Here is a 22,201-nt window from a genome sequence, read left to right on the forward strand (position 1 = left end):
ACGACACTGCCGGAGTGGGAGATCATCATGAGGAGGTGACACCAGGACAGGGAGCTCAGTACTGAACTCCACGACACTGCCGGAGTGCGAGATCGTCATGAGGAGGTGACACCAGGACAGGGAGCTCAGTACTGAACTCCACGACACTGCCGGAGCGGGAGATCGTCATGAGGAGGTGACACCAGGACAGGGAGCTCAGTACAGCACTCCACGACACTGCCGGAGTGGGAGATCGTCATGAGGAGGTGACACCAGGACAGGGAGCTCAGTACTGAACTCCACGACACTGCCGGAGTGGGAGATCGTCATGAGGAGGTGACACCTGGACAGGGAGCTCAGTACTGAACTCCATGACACTGCCGAAGCGGGAGATCGTCATGAGGTGGTGGCACCAGGACAGGGAGCTCAGTACTGAACTCCACGACACTGCTGGAACAGGACAACGTCACGAGATGACACCAGGACAGGGAGCTCAGTACTGAACTCCACGACACTGCCGGAGTGGGAGATCGTCATGAGGAGGTTACACCAGGACAGGGAGCTCAGTACTGAACTCCACCACACTGCCGGAGATCGTCATGAGGTGGTGACACCAGGACAGGGAGCTCAGTGCTGAACTCCACGACACTGCCGGAGTGGGAGATCGTCATGAGGTGGTGGCACCTGGACAGGGAGCTCAGTACTGAACTCCACAACACTGCCGGAGCGGGAGATCATCATGAGGTGGTGGCACCAGGACAGGGAGCTCAGTACTGAACTCCACGACACTGCTGGAACAGGACATCGTCATGAGGAGGTGACACCAGGACAGGGAGCTCAGTACTGAACTCCACGACACTGTCGGAGTGGGAGATCGTCATGAGGTGGTGGCACCAGGACAGGGAGCTCAGTACAGCACTCCACGACACTGCCGGAGAGGGAGATCGTCATGAGGAGGTGACACCAGGACAGGGAGCTCAGTACTGAACTCCACGACACTGCCGGAGTGGGAGATCGTCATGAGGAGGTGACACCAGGACAGGGAGCTTAGTACTGAACTCCACAACACTGCCGGAGTGGGAGATCGTCATGAGGTGGTGACACCAGGACAGGGAGCACAGTACTGAACTCCACAACACTTCCGGAGTGGGAGATCGTCATGAGGAGGTGACACCAGGACAGGGAGCTCAGTACAGCACTCCACGACACTGCCGGAGTGGGAGATCGTCATGAGGAGGTGACACCAGGACAGGGAGCTCAGTACTGAACTCCACGACACTGCCGGAGTGGGAGATCGTCATGAGGAGGTGACACCTGGACAGGGAGCTCAGTACTGAACTCCATGACACTGCCGAAGCGGGAGATCGTCATGAGGTGGTGGCACCAGGACAGGGAGCTCAGTACTGAACTCCACGACACTGCTGGAACAGGACAACGTCACGAGATGACACCAGGACAGGGAGCTCAGTACTGAACTCCACGACACTGCCGGAGTGGGAGATCGTCATGAGGAGGTTACACCAGGACAGGGAGCTCAGTACTGAACTCCACCACACTGCCGGAGATCGTCATGAGGTGGTGACACCAGGACAGGGAGCTCAGTGCTGAACTCCACGACACTGCCGGAGTGGGAGATCGTCATGAGGTGGTGGCACCTGGACAGGGAGCTCAGTACTGAACTCCACAACACTGCCGGAGCGGGAGATCATCATGAGGTGGTGGCACCAGGACAGGGAGCTCAGTACTGAACTCCACGACACTGCTGGAACAGGACATCGTCATGAGGAGGTGACACCAGGACAGGGAGCTCAGTACTGAACTCCACGACACTGTCGGAGTGGGAGATCGTCATGAGGTGGTGGCACCAGGACAGGGAGCTCAGTACAGCACTCCACGACACTGCCGGAGAGGGAGATCGTCATGAGGAGGTGACACCAGGACAGGGAGCTCAGTACTGAACTCCACGACACTGCCGGAGTGGGAGATCGTCATGAGGAGGTGACACCAGGACAGGGAGCACAGTACTGAACTCCACAACACTTCCGGAGTGGGAGATCGTCATGAGGAGGTGACACCAGGACAGGGAGCTCAGTACTGAACTCCACAACACTGCCGGAGTGGGAGATCGTCATGAGGTGGTGGCACCAGGACAGGGAGCTCAGTACTGAACTCCACGACACTGCTGGAGTGGGAGATCGCCATGAGGTGGTAACTCTAGGGCAGGGAGCTCAGTACTGAACTCCACGACACTGCCGGAGTGGGAGATCATCATGAGGAGGGGACACCAGGACAGGGAGCTCAGTACTGAACTCCACGACCCTGCTGGAGCGGGAGATCGTCATGAGGTGGTAACACCAGGACAGGGAGCTCAGTACTGAACTCCACGACACTGTCAGAGCAGGAGATCAGCATGATGTGGTGACACCAGGACAGGGAGCTCAGTAAGGAACTCCACGACACTGCTGGAACAGCACATCGTCATGAGGTGGTGACACCAGGACAGGGAGCTCAGTACTGAACTTCACAACACTGCAGGAGCGGGAGATTGTCATGAGGAGGTGACACCAGGACAGGGAGCTCAGTACAGCACTCCACGACACTGAGAGCGGGAGATCATCATGAGGAGGTGACACCAGGACAGGGAGCTCAGTACAGCACTCCACGACACTGCTGGAGTGGGAGATCGTCATGAGGAGGTGACACCAGAACAGGGAGCTCAGTACTGAACTCCATGACACTGTCAGAGCAGGAGATAGGCATGAGATGGTGACACCAGGATAGGGAGTTCAGTACAGCACTCCACAACACTGTCAGAGCAGGAGATCGTCATGAGGTGGTGACACCAGAACAGGGAGCTCAGTACAGCACTCCACGACACTGCCGGAGCGGGAGATCATCATGAGGAGGTGATATCAGAACAGGGAGCTCAGTACTGAATTCCACGACACTGTCAGAGCAGGAGATCGGCATGACGTGGTGACACCAGGACAGGGAGCTCAGTATAGCACTCCACGACACTGTCAGAGCAGGAGATCGGCATGAGGTGACACCTCATATATATAGTGTCCCCTCTCATTATATATAGTGCCATCCCATATTATAGTTTCCCCTCTTGTTATACTGTAGTGTTGTCCTGTATTATATAGTGTCTCCTCTCGTTATATATAGCACCATCCAATATTATACAGTGTCCCCTCTTGTTATAAATAGTGTCATCCCATATTATATAGCTTCCTCAAGTTATGTATAGTGCTGTCCTGTATTACATAGTGTCCCTTGTTATATATAGCTCCATCCCATATTATAGTGTCCTCTTGTTATAGCATCATCCTGTATTATATAGTGTCCTCTTGTTATATAGCGCTGTCCCGTATTATTTGGTGTCTTCTTGTTATATATAGCATCATCCCGTATTATATAGTGTCTGCTTGTTATATATAGCGTTATCCTGTATTATCTAGTGTCCCCTCTTGTTATATATAGCGCTGTCCTGTATTATATAGGGTCCCCTCTCGTTATATATAGCGTCCCGTTATATATAGCACCATCCCGTATTATATAGTCTGCCTATTATATATAGTACCGTCCTGTACTATATAGTGTCCCCTCTCGTTATATAGAGCGCCGTCTTGTATTATATAGTGTCCTGTTATACATATAGCACCATCCCGTATTATATAGTGTCTTCTGGTTATACATAGCATCGTCCCGTATTATAGTGTCCTCCTGTTATATATAGTGGCATCCTGTATTATATAGTGTCCTCTTGTTATATATAGCGTCGTCCTGTATTATATAGCGTCCCGTGTTATATATAGCTTCGTCATGTGTTATATAGCGTCCCGTTATATATAGCTTCATCCCATATTATAGTGTCCCATTGTTATATATAGCGCTGTTGCATATTATATAGTTTTCCTCTTTATAATACAGGACGGTGTTATATATATCAAGTGTCACCTACCGTTATATACAGCCCCGTCCTATATTATATAGCGTCCCCTGTTATATATAGCTTCATCCCATATTATATAGCATCGTCCCGCATTATATGGTGTCCTCTTGCTAAATATAGCGCCGTCCTTTATTATAAAGTGTCACGTTACATATAACTTCATCCCATATTATAGTGTACACTTGTTATATATAGCGCTGTTGCGCATTATATAGTGTCCTCTTTATATATAATGCCGTCCATATTATACAGCATCCTGTTATATATAGAGCCGTCCCTTATTATAGTGTCCCGTCGTTATATATAGCGCTGTCCTGTACTATAGTGTCCTCTCGTTATATATTGCGCCGTCCCATATTATATAATGTTCTCTTGTTATATATATAGCACCGTCCCGTATTATATAGTTTCCTCTTGTTATATATAACGTCGTCTTGTATTGTGAAGTGTCCCCTCTCGTTATATATAGTGTCTTCCTGTATGATATAGCGCAGTCTCGCTATATATAGCGCCATCCTGTACTATATAGAGTCCTGCTATATATAGCACCGTCCCTTATTAAAGTGTTCCCTCTCGTTATATATAGCGCTGTCCTGTATTATATAGGGTCCTCCCATTATATATTGTGCGGTACCGTATTATATAGTGTTCTCTCGTTATATACAGTGGGTACAGAAAGTATTCAGACCCCTTTAAATTTTTCACTCTTTGTTTCATTGCAGCCATTAGGTAAATTCTAAAAAGTTCTTTTTCTTTCTCATTAAAGTCCACTCTGCAGCCCATCTTGACTGAAAAAAAAACAGAAATGTAGAAATTTTTGCAAATTTATAAAAAAAACAACATAAAACTAAAATATCACATGGTCATAAGTATTAAGCCCCTTTGCTCAGACACTCATATTTCAGTCACATGTTGTCCATTTCCCTGTGATCCTCCTTGAGATGGTTCTACTCCTTCATTGGAGTCCAGCTGTGTTTAACTAAACTGATAGGACTTGATTTGGAAAGGCACACACCTGTCTATATAAGACCTCACAGCTCACAGTGCATGTCAGACCAAATGAGAATCATGAGCTCAAAGGAACTGCCCAAGGAGCTCAGAGACAGAATTGTGGCAAGGCACAGATCTGGCCAAGGTTACAAAAGAATGTCAGCATTACTCAAGGTTCCTAAGAGCACAGTGGCCTCCATAATCATTAAATGAAATTAGCTTGGGAGCACCAGAAGTCTTCCTAGACCTGGCCGTCCAGCCAAACTGAGCAATGTGGGAGAAGAGCCTTGGTGGGAGAGGTAAAGAAAAACCCCAAGATCACTGTGGCTGAGCTCCAGAGATGCAGTAGGGAGATGGGAGAAAGTTCCACAAAGTCAACTATCACTGCAGCCCTCCACCAGTCGGGCCTTTATGGCAGAGTGGCCCGACGGAAGCCTTTCCTCAGTGCAAGACATATGAAAGCCTGTATAGAGTTTGCTCAAAAACACATGAAGGACTCCCAGACTATGAGAAATAAGATTCTCTGGTCTGATGAGACGAAGATAGAACTTTTAGGTGATAATTCTAAGCGGTATGTGTGGAGAAAACCAGGCACTGCTCATCACCTGCCCAAAACAATCCCAACAGTGAAACATGGTGGTGGCAGCATCATGCTATGGGGGTGTTTTTCAGCTGTAGGGACAGGACGACTGGCTGCAATTGAAGGAAACATGAATGCGGCCAAGTACAGAGATAACCTGGATGAAAACCTCTTCCAGAGTGCTCTGGACCTCAGACTTGGCTGAAGCTTCACCTTCCAACAAGACAATGACCCTAAGCACACAGCTAATATAACAAAGGAGTGACTTCAGAACAACTCTGTGACAATTCTTGACTGGCCCAGCCAGAGCCCTGACCTAAACCCAACTGAGCATCTCTGGAGAGACCTGAAAATGGCCGTCCACCAACGTTCACCATCCAACCTGACGGACCTGGAGAGGATCTGCAAGGAAGAAAGGCAGAGGATCCCCAAATCCAGGTGTGAAAAACTGGTTGCATCATTCCCAAGAAAACTCATGGCTGTACTAGCTCAAAAGGGGGCTTCTACTCAATACTGAGCAAAGGGTCCGAATACTTATGACCAGGTGATATTTCAGCTTTTCTTTTTTTAATAAATTTGCAAAAAGATCTACATTTCTGTTTTTTTTTTCAGACAAGATGGGGTGCAGAGTGGACTTTAATGAGAAAAAATGAACTTTTTAGAATTTACCAAATGGCTGCAATGAAGGAAAGAGTGAAAAATGTAAAGGGGTCTGAATACTTTCAGCACCCAATGTATAGTGCCATCCTGTATTATATAGTGTCTTATTGTTATATATAGCATCATCCTGTATTATTGTCACGCAAGGTGTGGGGAAGACTTAGTGCAACACAGAGGGGAAAGGGAGCCCAGACACTAGGAAAAGGGAGGGAAGTGGAGACCTCCTAGTCTGGTCTAGTGTCACCCTGTCTCAACTAGCATCCCTAGATTGCCTCCTCACCAATCGCCGCAAGCATGCCTCACCCTACTCTCCCTGGTGTATGGCTACGGCTAGGGATGGAAGGAGATAATAACGAGGGTGGACAAAACAGGGGAAATGGCTTAGCTTTAGATGAACTCCAAAAAAGCACACAACCTCAAGTTCCAGAGAGGACGAAGTACTGCTCCTTCTAAGCTTCACAAGTAGAAATGGATATAGCCGGCGACTCCCTCTCAGACACACCAGATATATCTACACCCAGGCCAGAGAGCTAATTAGCAAGAGAGAGGTAGCTGCTTGGCCCTAAAGACAGCCTCTTATCTAAGAAACTGTATGCAATGGCAAACGTAGAGATCTTCTGCAACCCACTGCAGGGCGACTGTCTGTCACCTGTGACACACCCGTGACAGTACCCCCCCCCCCACTACGAGTGGCTTCTGGACACTCAGGACCGGGTTTCTCAGGAAAAGAGGTGTGGAATGAGCGAATCAATCTGGGAGCGTTCTCCTCTGACGCTGAAACCCACATCCTCTCCTCCGGACCATAACCCTTCCAGTGCCCCAAGTATTGTAGAGAACGACGTTGGAGACGAGAATCTACAATCCTTGAAATCTGGAACTCCAGATAACCTTCAACCATTACTGGGGGCGGTGGTAGAGGTGAGAGCTCAAGAGGTTCCACATACCTTTTGAGTAAGGACCTGTGGAACACATTGTGGACGTTAAGGGCCGGAGGAAGTTCAAGACGAAACACTGCTGGGTTAATGACGGCGGTTATTTTATAGGGACCAATAAACCTAGGTCCCAGCTTCCAAGAAGGAACTTTCATACTTATATTCCTGGTAGACAACCACACAAAGTCATTCACATTCAGGTCCGGACCTGGCAAGCGTTTTCTGTCAGCCATACGTTTATACCTGTCTCCCATGATCTTTAAATTACTCAGAACACCCTGCCATACTGAGGAGAGCGATGAAGCAAACCGTTCCTCCTCAGGAACTCCTGAATCTCCTCCCCCACTGAAAGTACCAAACTGTGGGTGATAACCGTATGCACCGAAGAACGGTGACCTGCCAGTGGATTCTTGACGATGATTATTAATGACAAATTCTGCCAGTGGTAAGTAGGGTGCCCAATCCTCCTGTTTTTCGGAGACGAAACACCTGAGGTATGTCTCCAAGTTCTGACTGACACGCTCGGTCTGACCATTCGAATGAGGGCGGAAGGCAGAGGAAGAGGACAGCTGCACCCCCAGTCGAGAACAGAATGCCTTCCAGAACTTGGAAACAAACTGGGTCTCCCAATCTGACACCACATCGGAGGGAACCCCGTGAAGTTTCACAATCTCATTTATGAACACGTGAACAAGTGTCTTGGGATTGGGAAGTGCAGGTAATGAAACAAAGTGAACCATTTTACTGAACCTATCTACAACCACCAAAACCACCGTTTTGTCTGCAGAAACCGGTAGGTCAGTAATAAAATCCATGACCAAGTGTGTCCATGGCCTAAAAGGGATAGGCAGCAGAAGAAGAGAACCAGACGGACGGGTGTGCGAAACCTTAGAACGCGCACAAATAGTACAAGCAGCACCGTGTTCAATTACATCCCGATGCAACCCGGGCCACCAAAAACGACGAGAGAGGAGGTCCGCGGTTGCCTTACCACCTTGATGCCCAGCAAGCACAGAGTTATGATGTTCCTTGATTACTTTGCGGCGCAGATCAAATGGTACAAATAACTTTCCTGAAGGGCAGGGGGCAGGGGCGTCCCCCTGAGCCTCCAACACCTCACCCTCCAGTTCAGGGTAAAATGCCGAAATGACTACGCCCTTTCTGTAATATCGGGGCAGGGTTCTCATGGTCACCACCACCAGGGAAGCTCCGGGACAAAGCATCAGCCTTGACATTTTTGACCCGATGATGAAAAGTGACAACAAAATTGTACCTAGTAAAAAACAGGGACCATCTGGCTTGCCTAGGGTTGAGACGTTTAGCTGACTGGAGATATGACAGGTTCTTATGGTCAGTAATAACAGTAATAGGATGGACAGCTCCCTCCAACCAATGTCGCCAATCTTCGAACGCCAATTTGATCGCCAAAAGTTCCCTATTACCCACGTCATAATTTCTTTCAACCGAAGACAATTTTTTAGAAAAGAAGGCGCACAGACGCCATTTACCAGGGGATGAACCCTGAGACAACACAGCCCCAACCCCGACATCCGACGCATCAACCTCCACAATAAAGGGTTGGGAAACATCGGGTTGACTGATCCTTTAAAAGAAGAAAAAGCCTGGAGAGAAGCATCCGACCATTTGGAAAAATCAGACTTCCTAGTCATGTCAGTAAGGGGTTTTACAATAAGAGTAATTTTGGATGAATTTCCTGTAAAAATTAGTAAAGCCCAGAAAACATTGTAGAGCCTTCAGGTTCTCAGGACGGTCCCAATCAAGAACTGCACGGATCTTCTCCAGATCCATCCAAAAACCTGAAGATGACAACAAGTACCCCAAAAACTGCACCTCCTGAACAGTGAAAACACATTTTTCTAGTTTGGCACAAAGTTTGTTATCCCTTAATATCTGGAGCACCTGCTCAACGTGCCCCCGATAAGTCTCAAAATCAGGTAAGTAAACCAAAATATCATCCAGATAGACCACCACAAACCTCCCCACCAAATGATGGAAAATGTCATTTATGAAATGCTGGAATACCGCAGGTGCATTGGTCAAACCAAAAGGCATAACCAGACTCTCGAAATATCCTTCCGGGGTATTGAACGCTGTTTTCCATTCGTCCTTCTCTGATTCTAACCAGGTTGTAGGCTCCCCTTAAATCCAACTTGGAGAACACATTAGCTCCTACAACCTGAACAAATCAGGAATCAGAGGAAGAGGGTATGGATCATGAATGGTAATTTGATTTAATTCCCGGAAATCTAAACAGGGACGTAGACCGCCATCTTTTTTCTTCACAAAGAAGAACCCTGCCGCCACGGGTGACGATGAGGGTCTGATATGTCCCTCTCCAGACTTTCCGCAATGAAATCCTTCATGCCTTGTCTCTCAGGGCCAGAAAGATTATACAGTCTGGACTTCGGTAGTTTATCTTCGGGGGTTAATAGGACAGTCATAAGCACGATGAGGAGGCAAATCCTGACACCCTTCTCAGAAAAAACTTCCTCAAAACCAGGCAGAAAAGCAGGTAATATTTCCGTAGAGACAGTAGCAAGGGAAATATCTAGACAGTTCTCATGGCAGTAATCTCCCCGGTTTGCCAATCCACCGACGGATTATGTTTAACAAGCCAAGGTATACCCAAGACAATCGGAGTGGGAAGATTGTCCAGAACATAGCAAGGGATTATTTCACAATGAACTGACCCCAGCCTCAGCTTTACATTATGTACAATCTGACTAAATGCTTACTGTGCAAGTGGAGCCGAGTCAATGGCAAAGATGGGAATAGGTTTAGCTAAAGCACAGCAAGCAAGACCATGAGTTTTCACAAACTCAGCATCAACCATGCTGACTCCGGCTCCACTGTCAACAAACACAGAATTTTTTTTCGGTATCACTCTCTAGCACCACCTCTGATGTCAGGACAAAGTGGGAACTGCAGTTTGGCCACAAATACACCACTTGAGTATCCAACTCCAGACTACCGAAAGTTAATCGAGTCTCCTTTTGTTTAGGAATTGAAGGACAGGTCCCAACAAAGTGTCCCTTTTTCCCACAAAAAAAGAAAAGCCTTTTTTCTTGCGAATCTCTGGGGAGATGTATGATGTACAGACACCCCCAAACTGCATGGGTTCCTCCACCTCCCCCAATAGTGGCTCAACCCCAGACTGCTCCCCTGGTAGAGGTACAAAGCCCTGGCAAGAAGGCCCCGGAGAAGGTGGTCTCACCCGTCTATCCGGAAGGCGTCTATCAAGACGTATGGCCAAAGACATGGCAGACTTCAAGGACTGAGGGGTTTCATATACAGCCCAGGCATCTTTCAACCTTTCAGTAAGACCCTCACAAAATTGACTTCTAAGGGCTGAATCATTCCATTTGGAATCCGTCGCCCATGTACCGAATTCAGAACTGTACGTCTCCACTGACCGATTCCCCTGCTGAAGGCGACGTAGCCGAGACTCAGCCAAGGCGACTCAGTCAGGGTCATCATAGATGAGGACCAGAGCCCTGAAAACCCCTCCACGGACTGGAGACAAACCGAATCCTGTGGAAAAGAAAACGCCCACGACTGAGGACCTCCCTGCAGTAGAGAGATCACAATACCAACCCGTTGCTCCTCATTACCGGAGGAGTAAGAACAAAGTTTAAAACACAGTTTGCAGGCCTCCTTAAATACAAAAAACTTGTCCCTACCTCCTGAAAACCTTTCCGTAAGGGAAACCTTGGGTTCAGGCTGGACAGGCCTTCCTGCAGAGACCCCCATATTGGCGACCTGTAACCGCTGATGCTGCTGCGGAACCTCACAGCGGAGGTCGTTCACCTCCAGAGACAGACAGTGGAACTGCTCTGCGAGCTCTGCAACAGTACCATACCAAGGGAGAAAGGAAAAAAGAAAGGTGCACACCCAAAAACACACACAAAAAAAAATGTCAGTTCCCTTTTTTATTTCCCTTTTCAAAACGTGCTCGGCCGGCTATAATGTCACGCCAGGTGTGGGGAAGACCTAGTGCAACACAGAGGGAAAAGGGAAAGAGAGCCCAAACACTAGGGAAAGGGGCGAAGTGGAGACCTCCTAGTCTGGTCTAGTGTCACCCTGTTTCAACTACTGCCCCTATATTGCCTCTTCAGCAATCACCGCACAAGTGTCTTGCCCTACTCTCCCTGGTGTACGGCTAAGGCTAGGGATGGAAGGAGATGAGATCTAGTCGATCTCCACTAAACTCTATAGACTACAAGGGTGGACAATACAGGGGAAATGGTTTAGCTTTAGATGTACTCTAAATAACCACATGGCCTCAAGCTCCAGAGAAGAAACTGTCTGCAATGCCAAACGTAGAGATCTCCTGCAACCTACTGCAGGGCAACTGTCACCTCTGTCACACCCGTGACAATGATATAGTGTCATCTCTCGATATATATAGCTTCATCCTGTACTATAGTGACCTGTCGTTATGTATAGCACCATTTCTTATTACATAGCATCCTCTATTATATATAGGGCCGTCCTGTATTATATAGCGTCTCCTCTCGTTATATATAGATTCGTCCTGTAAGATATAGCGTCATCCTGTGTTATATAGAGCCTTCTCGGTATGTATAGCGCTGTTTCTTATTACATAGTATCCTCTATTACATATAGCGCCGTCCTGTATTATAGTGTCTCCTCTCTTTATATATAGCATTGTCCCATATTATATAGTGTCCCCTCTTGTTATATATAGCATTGTCCCATATTATATAGTGTTCTCTCGTTATGTATAGAACTGTTTCTTATTACATAGTATCCTCTATTGTGTATAGCATCATCCTGTATCATAAAACTTCCTCTCATTATATATAGCATTATCCTGAATGATATAGCGCCCAATCATTATATATAGCGTCATCCTGTAGTATATAGCGCCCTCTTGTTATGCATAGTGCCATTTCTTAGTACATAGTATCCTCTATTGTGTACAGCGTCGTCCTGTATCATATAGCATCCACTCATTATATATAGCATTGTCCGGTATTATATAGCGTCCTCTCATTATGCATAGCACCCTTATTACATAGTATCCTCTATTATGCATAGCGCTGTCCTGTATTATACAGTGTCACCTCTTGTTATATATAGCGTCGTCCCGTTTTCTATAGCTTCCTCCTGTAATGTATAGCGCCGTTTCTTATTACATAGTATCCTCTATTATGTATAGCGCTGTCCTGCATTATACAGTGTCACCTCTTGTTATATATAGCGTCGTCCCGTTTTCTATAGCTTCCTCCTGTAATGTATAGCGGTTTCTTATTACATAGTATCCTCTATTATGCATAGCGCTGTCCTGTATTATATAGTGTCACCTCTTGTTATATATAGCGTCGTCCCGTTTTCTATAGCTTCCTCCCGTAATGTATAGCGCTGTTTCTTATTACATAGTATCCTCTATTATGCATAACGCTGTCCTGTATTATATAGTGTCACCTCTTGTTATATATAGCGTCGTCCCGTTTTCTATAACTTCCTCCTGTGATGTATAGCGCCATTTCTTATTACATAGTATCCTCTATTATGTATAGCGCCGTCCTGTATTATATAGTGTCACCTCGTTATATATAGCGTCGTCCCGTTTTCTACAGCTTCCTCCTGTAATGTATAGCGCCGTTTCTTATTACATAGTATCCTCTATTATGCATAGCGTTGTCCTGTATTATATAGTGTCACCTCTTGTTATATATAGCGTCGTCCCATTTTCTATAGCTTCCTCCCGTAATGTATAGCGCTGTTTCTTATTACATACTATCCTCTATTATGCATAACGCTGTCCTGTATTATATAGTGTCACCTCTTGTTATATATAGCGTCGTCACGTTTTCTATAGCTTCCTCCTGTAATGTATAGTGTCGTTTCTTATTACATAGTATCCTCTATTATGTATAGCGCTGTCCTGTATTATATCGTGTCACCTCTTGTTATATATAGCGTCGTCCCGTTTTCTATAGCTTCCTCCCGTAATGTATAGCGCTGTTTCTTATTACATAGTATCCTCTATTATGTATAGCGCTGTGCTGTATTATACAGTGTCACCTCTTGTTATATATAGCGTCGTCCCGTTTTCTATAGCTTCCTAATGTAATGTATAGCGCCATTTCTTATTACATAGTATCCTCTATTATGTATAGCGCTGTCCTGTATTATATAGTGTCACCTCTTGTTATATATAGCGTCGTCCCGTTTTCTACAGCTTCCTCCTGTAATGTATAGCGCCGTTTCTTATTACATAGTATCCTCTATTATGCATAGCGTTGTCCTGTATTATATAGTGTCACCTCTTGTTATATATAGCGTCGTCCCGTTTTCTATAGCTTCCTCCCGTAATGTATAGCGCTGTTTCTTATTACATAGTAGCCTCTATTATGCATAACGCTGTCCTGTATTATATAGTGTCACCTCTTGTTATATATAGCGTCGTCACGTTTTCTATAGCTTCCTCCTGTAATGTATAGTGTCGTTTCTTATTACATAGTATCCTCTATTATGTATAGTGCTGTCCTGTATTATATCGTGTCACCTCTTGTTATATATAGCTTCCTCCCGTAATGTATAGCGCTGTTTCTTATTACATAGTATCCTCTATTATGTATAGCGCTGTCCTGTATTATACAGTGTCACCTCTTGTTATATATAGCGTCGTCCCGTTTTCTATAGCTTCCTCCTGTAATGTATAGCGCTGTTTCTTATTACATAGTATCCTCTATTATGTATAGCGCTGTCCTGTATTATATAGTGTCACCTCTTGTTATATATAGCGTCGTCCCGTTTTCTATAGCTTCCTCCTGTAATGTATAGCGCTGTTTCTTATTACATAGTATCCTCTATTATGTATAGCGCTGTCCTGTATTATATAGTGTCACCTCTTGTTATATATAGCGTCGTCCCGTTTTCTATAGCTTCCTCCTGTAATGTATAGCGCTGTTTCTTATTACATAGTATCCTCTATTATGCATAACGCTGTCCTGTATTATATAGTGTCACCTCTTGTTATATATAGCGTCGTCCCGTTTTCTATAGCTTCCTCCTGTAATGTATAGCGCTGTTTCTTATTACATAGTATCCTCTATTATGTATAGCGCTGTCCTGTATTATATAGTGTCACCTCTTGTTATATATAGCGTCGTCCCGTTTTCTATAGCTTCCTCCTGTAATGTATAGCGCTGTTTCTTATTACATAGTATCCTCTATTATGTATAGCGCTGTCCTGTATTATATAGTGTCACCTCTTGTTATATATAGCGTCGTCCCGTTTTCTATAGCTTCCTCCCGTAATGTATAGCGCTGTTTCTTATTACATAGTATCCTCTATTATGTATAGCGCTGTCCTGTATTATATAGTGTCAACTCTTGTTATATATAGCGTCGTCCCGTTTTCTATAGCTTCCTCCCGTAATGTATAGCGCTGTTTCTTATTACATAGTATCCTCTATTATGTATAGCGCTGTCCTGTATTATATAGTGTCACCTCTTGTTATATATAGCGTCGTCCCGTTTTCTATAGCTTCCTCCTGTGATGTATAGCGCTGTTTCTTACTGCTTCTTACTGTTATCCAGTATTATGCATAGCGTTGTCCTGTATTATATAGTGTTACCTCTTGTTACATATAGCGTCGTCCCGTTTTCTATAGCTTCCTCCTGTAATGTATAGTGTCGTTTCTTATTACATAGTATCCTCTATTATGTATAGCGCTGTCCTGTATTATATAGTGTCACCTCTTGTTATATATAGCGTCGTCCCGTTTTCTATAGCTTCCTCCTGTAATGTATAGCTGTTTCTTATTACATAGTATCCTCTATTATGTATAGTGCTGTCCTGTATTATACAGTGTCACCTCTTGTTATATATAGCGTCGTCCCGTTTTCTATAGCTTCCTCCTGTAATGTATAGCTGTTTCTTATTACATAGTATCCTCCATTATGTATAGCGCTGTCCTGTATTATATAGTGTCACCTCTTGTTATATATAGCGTCGTCCCGTTTTCTATAGCTTCCTCTTGTAATGTATAGTGCCGTTTCTTATTACATAGTATCCTCTATTATGTATAGCGCTGTCCTGTATTATACAGTGTCACCTCTTGTTATATATAGCGTTGTCCCGTTTTCTATAGCTTCCTCCTGTAATGTATAGCGCCGTTTCTTATTACATAGTATCCTCTATTATGTATAGCGCTGTCCTGTATTATATATAGTGTCACCTCTTGTTATATATAGCGTCGTCCCGTTTTCTACAGCTTCCTCCCGTAATGTATAGCGGTTTCTTATTACATAGTATCCTCTATTATGCATAGCGCTGTCCTGTATTATATAGTGTCACCTTTTGTTATATATAGCGTCGTCCCGTTTTCTATAGCTTCCTCCTGTAATGTATAGCGCTGTTTCTTATTACATAGTATCCTCAATAATGTATAGCGCTGTCCTGTATTATACAGTGTCACCTCTTGTTATATATAGCGTCGTCCCGTTTTCTATAGCTTCCTCCTGTAATGTATAGCGGTTTCTTATTACATAGTATCCTCTATTATGTATAGTGCTGTCCTGTATTATACAGTGTCACCTCTTGTTATATATAGCGTCGTCCCGTTTTCTATAGCTTCCTCCTGTAATGTATAGCTGTTTCTTATTACATAGTATCCTCCATTATGTATAGCGCTGTCCTGTATTATATAGTGTCACCTCTTGTTATATATAGCGTTGTCCCGTTTTCTATAGCTTCCTCCTGTAATGTATAGCGCAGTTTCTTATTACATAGTATCCTCTATTATGTATAGCGCTGTCCTGTATCATACAGTGTCACTTCTTGTTATATATAGCGTCGTCCCGTTTTCTATAGCTTACTCCTGTAATGTATAGCGCTGTTTATTACATAGTATCCTCTATTATGTATAGCGCTGTCCTGTATTATATAGTGTCACCTCTTGTTATATATAGCGTCGTCCCGTTTTCTATAGCTTCCTCCTGTTATGTATAGCGCTGTTTCTTATTACATAGTATCCTCTATTATGTATAGCGCTGTCCTGTATTATACAGTGTCACCTCTTGTTATATATAGCGTCGTCCCGTTTTCTATAGCTTCCTCCCGTAATGTATAGCGCTGTTTCTTATTGCATAGTATCCTCTATTATGTATAGCGCTGTCCTGTATTATATAGTGTCAACTCTTGTTATATATAGCGTCGTCCCGTTTTCTATAGCTTCCTCCCGTAATGTATAGTGCTGTTTCTTATTACATAGTATCCTCTATTATGTATAGCGCTGTCCTGTATGATATAGTGTCACCTCTTGTTATATATAGCGTCGTCCCGTTTTCTATAGCTTCCTCCTGTGATGTATAGCGCTGTTTCTTACTGTTTCTTACTGTTATCCAGTATTATGCATAGCGTTGTCCTGTATTATATAGTGTTACCTCTTGTTACATATAGCGTCGTCCCGTTTTCTATAGCTTCCTCCTGTAATATATAGTGTCGTTTCTTATTACATAGTATCCTCTATTATGTATAGCGCTGTCCTGTATTATATAGTGTCACCTCTTGTTATATATAGCGTCGTCCCGTTTTCTATAGCTTCCTCCTGTAATATATAGTGTCGTTTCTTATTACATAGTATCCTCTATTATGTATAGCGCTGTCCTGTATTATATAGTGTCGTCCCGTTTTCTATAGCTCCCTCCCGTAATGTATAGCGCCGTTTCTTATTACATAGTATCCTCTATTATGTATAGCGCTGTCCTGTATTATATATAGTGTCACCTCTTGTTATATATAGCGTCGTCCCGTTTTCTATAGCTTCCTCCTGTAATGTATAGCGCTGTTTCTTATTACATAGTATCCTCAATAATGTATAGCGCTGTCCTGTATTATACAGTGTCACCTCTTGTTATATATAGCGTCGTCCCGTTTTCTATAGCTTCCTCCTGTAATGTATAGCGGTTTCTTATTACATAGTATCCTCTATTATGTATAGTGCTGTCCTGTATTATACAGTGTCACCTCTTGTTATATATAGCGTCGTCCCGTTTTCTATAGCTTCCTCCTGTAATGTATAGCTGTTTCTTATTACATAGTATCCTCCATTATGTATAGCGCTGTCCTGTATTATATAGTGTCACCTCTTGTTATATATAGCGTTGTCCCGTTTTCTATAGCTTCCTCCTGTAATGTATAGCGCCGTTTCTTATTACATAGTATCCTCTATTATGTATAGCGCTGTCCTGTATTATACAGTGTCACCTCTTGTTATATATAGCGTCGTCCCGTTTTCTATAGCTTCCTCCTGTAATGTATAGCGCTGTTTCTTATTACATAGTATCCTCTATTATGTATAGCGCTGTCCTGTATTATATAGTGTCACCTCTTGTTATATATAGCGTCGTCCCATTTTCTATAGCTTCCTCCTGTAATGTATAGCGCTGTTTCTTATTACATAGTATCCTCTATTATGTATAGCGCTGTCCTGTATTATATAGTGTCACCTCTTGTTATATATAGCGTCGTCCCGTTTTCTATAGCTTCCTCCCGTAATGTATAGCGCTGTTTCTTATTACATAGTATCCTCTATTATGTATAGCGCTGTCCTGTATTATATAGTGTCAACTCTTGTTATATATAGCGTCGTCCCGTTTTCTATAGCTTCCTCCCGTAATGTATAGTGCTGTTTCTTATTACATAGTATCCTCTATTATGTATAGCGCTGTCCTGTATGATATAGTGTCACCTCTTGTTATATATAGCGTCGTCCCGTTTTCTATAGCTTCCTCCTGTGATGTATAGCGCTGTTTCTTACTGTTATCCAGTATTATGCATAGCGTTGTCCTGTATTATATAGTGTTACCTCTTGTTACATATAGCGTCGTCCCGTTTTCTATAGCTTCCTCCTGTAATGTATAGTGTCGTTTCTTATTACATAGTATCCTCTATTATGTATAGCGCTGTCCTGTATTATATAGTGTCACCTCTTGTTATATATAGCGTCGTCCCGTTTTCTATAGCTTCCTCCTGTAATGTATAGCGCTGTTTCTCATTACACAGTATCCTCTATTATGTATAGCGCTGTCCTGTATTATATATAGTGTCACCTCTTGTTATATATAGCATCGTCCCGTTTTCTACAGCTTCCTCCCGTAATGTATAGCGGTTTCTTATTACATAGTATCCTCTATTATGCATAGCGCTGTCCTGTATTATATAGTGTCACCTCTTGTTATATATAGCGTCGTCCCGTTTTATATAGCTTCCTCCTGTAATGTATAGCGCTGTTTCTTATTACATAGTATCCTCAATTATGTATAGCGCTGTCCTGTATTATACAGTGTCACCTCTTGTTATATATAGTGTCGTCCCGTTTTCTATAGCTCCCTCCCGTAATGTATAGCGCCGTTTCTTATTACATAGTATCCTCTATTATGTATAGCGCTGTCCTGTATTATATATAGTGTCACCTCTTGTTATATATAGCATCGTCCCGTTTTCTACAGCTTCCTCCCGTAATGTATAGCGGTTTCTTATTACATAGTATCCTCTATTATGCATAGCGCTGTCCTGTATTATATAGTGTCACCTCTTGTTATATATAGCGTCGTCCCGTTTTATATAGCTTCCTCCTGTAATGTATAGCGCTGTTTCTTATTACATAGTATCCTCAATTATGTATAGTGCTGTCCTGTATTATACAGTGTCACCTCTTGTTATATATAGCGTCGTCCCGTTTTCTATAGCTTCCTCCTGTAATGTATAGCGGTTTCTTATTACATAGTATCCTCTATTATGTATAGTGCTGTCCTGTATTATACAGTGTCACCTCTTGTTATATATAGCGTCGTCCCGTTTTCTATAGCTTCCTCCTGTAATGTATAGCTGTTTCTTATTACATAGTATCCTCCATTATGTATAGCGCTGTCCTGTATTATATAGTGTCACCTCTTGTTATATATAGCGTCGTCCCGTTTTCTATAGCTTCCTCCTGTAATGTATAGCGCTGTTTCTTATTACATAGTATCCTCTATTATGTATAGCGCTGTCCTGTATTATATAGTGTCACCTCTTGTTATATATAGCGTCGTCCCGTTTTCTATAGCTTCCTCCCGTAATGTATAGCGCTGTTTCTTATTACATAGTATCCTCTATTATGTATAGTGCTGTCCTGTATTATATAGTGTCAACTCTTGTTATATATAGCGTCGTCCCGTTTTCTATAGCTTCCTCCCGTAATGTATAGTGCTGTTTCTTATTACATAGTATCCTCTATTATGTATAGCGCTGTCCTGTATGATATAGTGTCACCTCTTGTTATATATAGCGTCGTCCCGTTTTCTATAGCTTCCTCCTGTGATGTATAGCGCTGTTTATTACTGTTTCTTACTGTTATCCAGTATTATGCATAGCGTTGTCCTGTATTATATAGTGTTACCTCTTGTTACATATAGCGTCGTCCCGTTTTCTATAGCTTCCTCCTGTAATATATAGTGTCGTTTCTTATTACATAGTATCCTCTATTATGTATAGCGCTGTCCTGTATTATATAGTGTCACCTCTTGTTATATATAGCGTCCCCCCGTTTTCTATAGCTTCCTCCTGTAATGTATAGTGTCGTTTCTTATTACATAGTATCCTCTATTATGTATAGTGCTGTCCTGTATTATATAGTGTCACCTCTTGTTATATATAGCGTCGTCCCGTTTTCTATAGCTTCCTCCTGTAATGTATAGCGGTTTCTTATTACATAGTATCCTCTATTATGCATAGCGTTGTCCTGTATTATATAGTGTCACCTCTTGTTATATATAGCGTCGTCCCGTTTTCTATAGCTTCCTCCTGTAATCTATAGCGCCGTTTCTTATTACATAGTATCCTCTATTATGTATAGTGCTGTCCTGTATTATATATAGTGTCACCTCTTGTTATATATAGCGTCGTCCCATTTTCTATAGCTTCCTCCTGTAATCTATAGTGTCGTTTCTTATTACATAGTATCCTCTATTATGTATAGCGCTGTCCTGCATTATACAGTGTCACCTCTTGTTATATATAGCGTCGTCCCGTTTTCTATAGCTTCCTCCTGTAATGTATAGCGCTGTTTCTTATTACATAGTATCCTCTATTATGTATAGCGCTGTCCTGTATTATACAGTGTCACCTCTTCTTATATATAGCGTCGTCCCATTTTCTATAGCTTCCTCCTGTAATGTATAGTGTCGTTTCTTATTACATAGTATCCTCTATTATGTATAGTGCTGTCCTGTATTATATAGTGTCACCTCTTGTTATATATAGCGTCGTCCCGTTTTCTATAGCTTCCTCCTGTAATGTATAGCGCTGTTTCTTATTACATAGTATCCTCTATTATGTATAGCGCTGTCCTATATTATATAGTGTCACCTGTTGTTATATATAGCGTCGTCCCGTTTTCTATAGCTTCCTCCTGTAATGTATAGCGCCGTTTCTTATTACATAGTATCCTCTATTATGCATAGCGCTGTCCTGTATTATATAGTGTCACCTCTTGTTATATATGGCGTCGTCCCGTTTTCTATAGCTTCCTCCTGTAATGTATAGCGGTTTCTTATTACATAGTATCCCCTATTCTGTATAGCGTTGTCCTGTATTATATAGTGTCACCTCTTGTTATATATAGCGTCGTCCCGTTTTCTATAGCTTCCTCCTGTAATCTATAGTGTTGTTTCTTATTACATAGTATCCCCTATTATGTATAGCGTTGTCCTGTATTATATAGTGTCACCTCTTGTTATATATAGCGTCGTCCCGTTTTCTATAGCTTCCTCCTGTAATGTATAGCGCCGTTTCTTATTACATAGTATCCTCTATTATGTATAGCGCTGTCCTGTATTATATAGTGTCACCTCTTGTTATATATAGCGTCGTCCCGTTTTCTATAGCTTCCTCCTGTAATCTATAGTGTCGTTTCTTATTACATAGTATCCTCTATTATGTTTAGTGCGGTCCTGTATTATATATAGTGTCACCTCTTGTTATATATAGCGTCGTCACGTTTTCTATAGCTTCCTCCTGTAATGTATAGCGCCGTTTCTTATTACATAGTATCCTCTATTATGTATAGTGCTGTCCTGTATTATATATAGTGTCACCTCTTGTTATATATAGCGTCGTCCCGTTTTCTATAGCTTCCTCCTGTAATGTATAGCGCTGTTTCTTATTACATAGTATCCTCTATTATGTATAGCGCTGTCCTATATTATATAGTGTCACCTCTTGTTATATATAGCGTCGTCCCGTTTTCTATAGCTTCCTCCTGTAATGTATAGCGCCGTTTCTTATTACATAGTATCCTCTATTATGCATAGCGCTGTCCTGTATTATATAGTGTCACCTCTTGTTATATATGGCGTCGTCCCGTTTTCTATAGCTTCCTCCTGTAATGTATAGCGGTTTCTTATTACATAGTATCCCCTATTATGTATAGCGTTGTCCTGTATTATATAGTGTCACCTCTTGTTATATATAGCGTCGTCCCGTTTTCTATAGCTTCCTCCTGTAATCTATAGTGTCGTTTCTTATTTCATAGTATCCCCTATTATGTATAGCGTTGTCCTGTATTATATAGTGTCACCTCTTGTTATATATAGCGTCGTCCCGTTTTCTATAGCTTCCTCCTGTAATGTATAGCGCCGTTTCTTATTACATAGTATCCTCTATTATGTATAGCGCTGTCCTGTATTATATAGTGTCACCTCTTGTTATATATAGCGTCGTCCCGTTTTCTATAGCTTCCTCCTGTAATCTATAGTGTCGTTTCTTATTACATAGTATCCTCTATTATGTTTAGTGCGGTCCTGTATTATATATAGTGTCACCTCTTGTTATATATAGCGTCGTCACGTTTTCTATAGCTTCCTCCTGTAATGTATAGCGCCGTTTCTTATTACATAGTATCCTCTATTATGTATAGTGCTGTCCTGTATTATATATAGTGTCACCTCTTGTTATATATAGCGTCGTCCCGTTTTCTATAGCTTCCTCCTGTAATGTATAGTGTCGTTTCTTATTACATAGTATCCTCTATTATGCATAGTGCAGTCCTGTATTATATAGTGTCA

At 42.9% G+C, this 22,201-nt stretch overlaps 1 protein-coding gene across 10 annotated transcripts in view; it reads right to left on the reverse strand.

Annotated features, from left to right (window-relative positions):
- Window positions 1–22,201, reverse strand: part of NTM (neurotrimin) — a 943,285-nt gene that overhangs the window by 645,845 nt on the left and 275,239 nt on the right. The gene's annotated exons all lie outside the window — the stretch shown is intronic.

Source organism: Phyllobates terribilis, unplaced genomic scaffold (assembly GCF_046119375.1).
Source record: "Phyllobates terribilis strain yellow unplaced genomic scaffold, ASM4611937v1 Scaffold_12__6_contigs__length_324123572, whole genome shotgun sequence".
NCBI classification, from domain to species: domain Eukaryota; kingdom Metazoa; phylum Chordata; class Amphibia; order Anura; family Dendrobatidae; genus Phyllobates; species Phyllobates terribilis.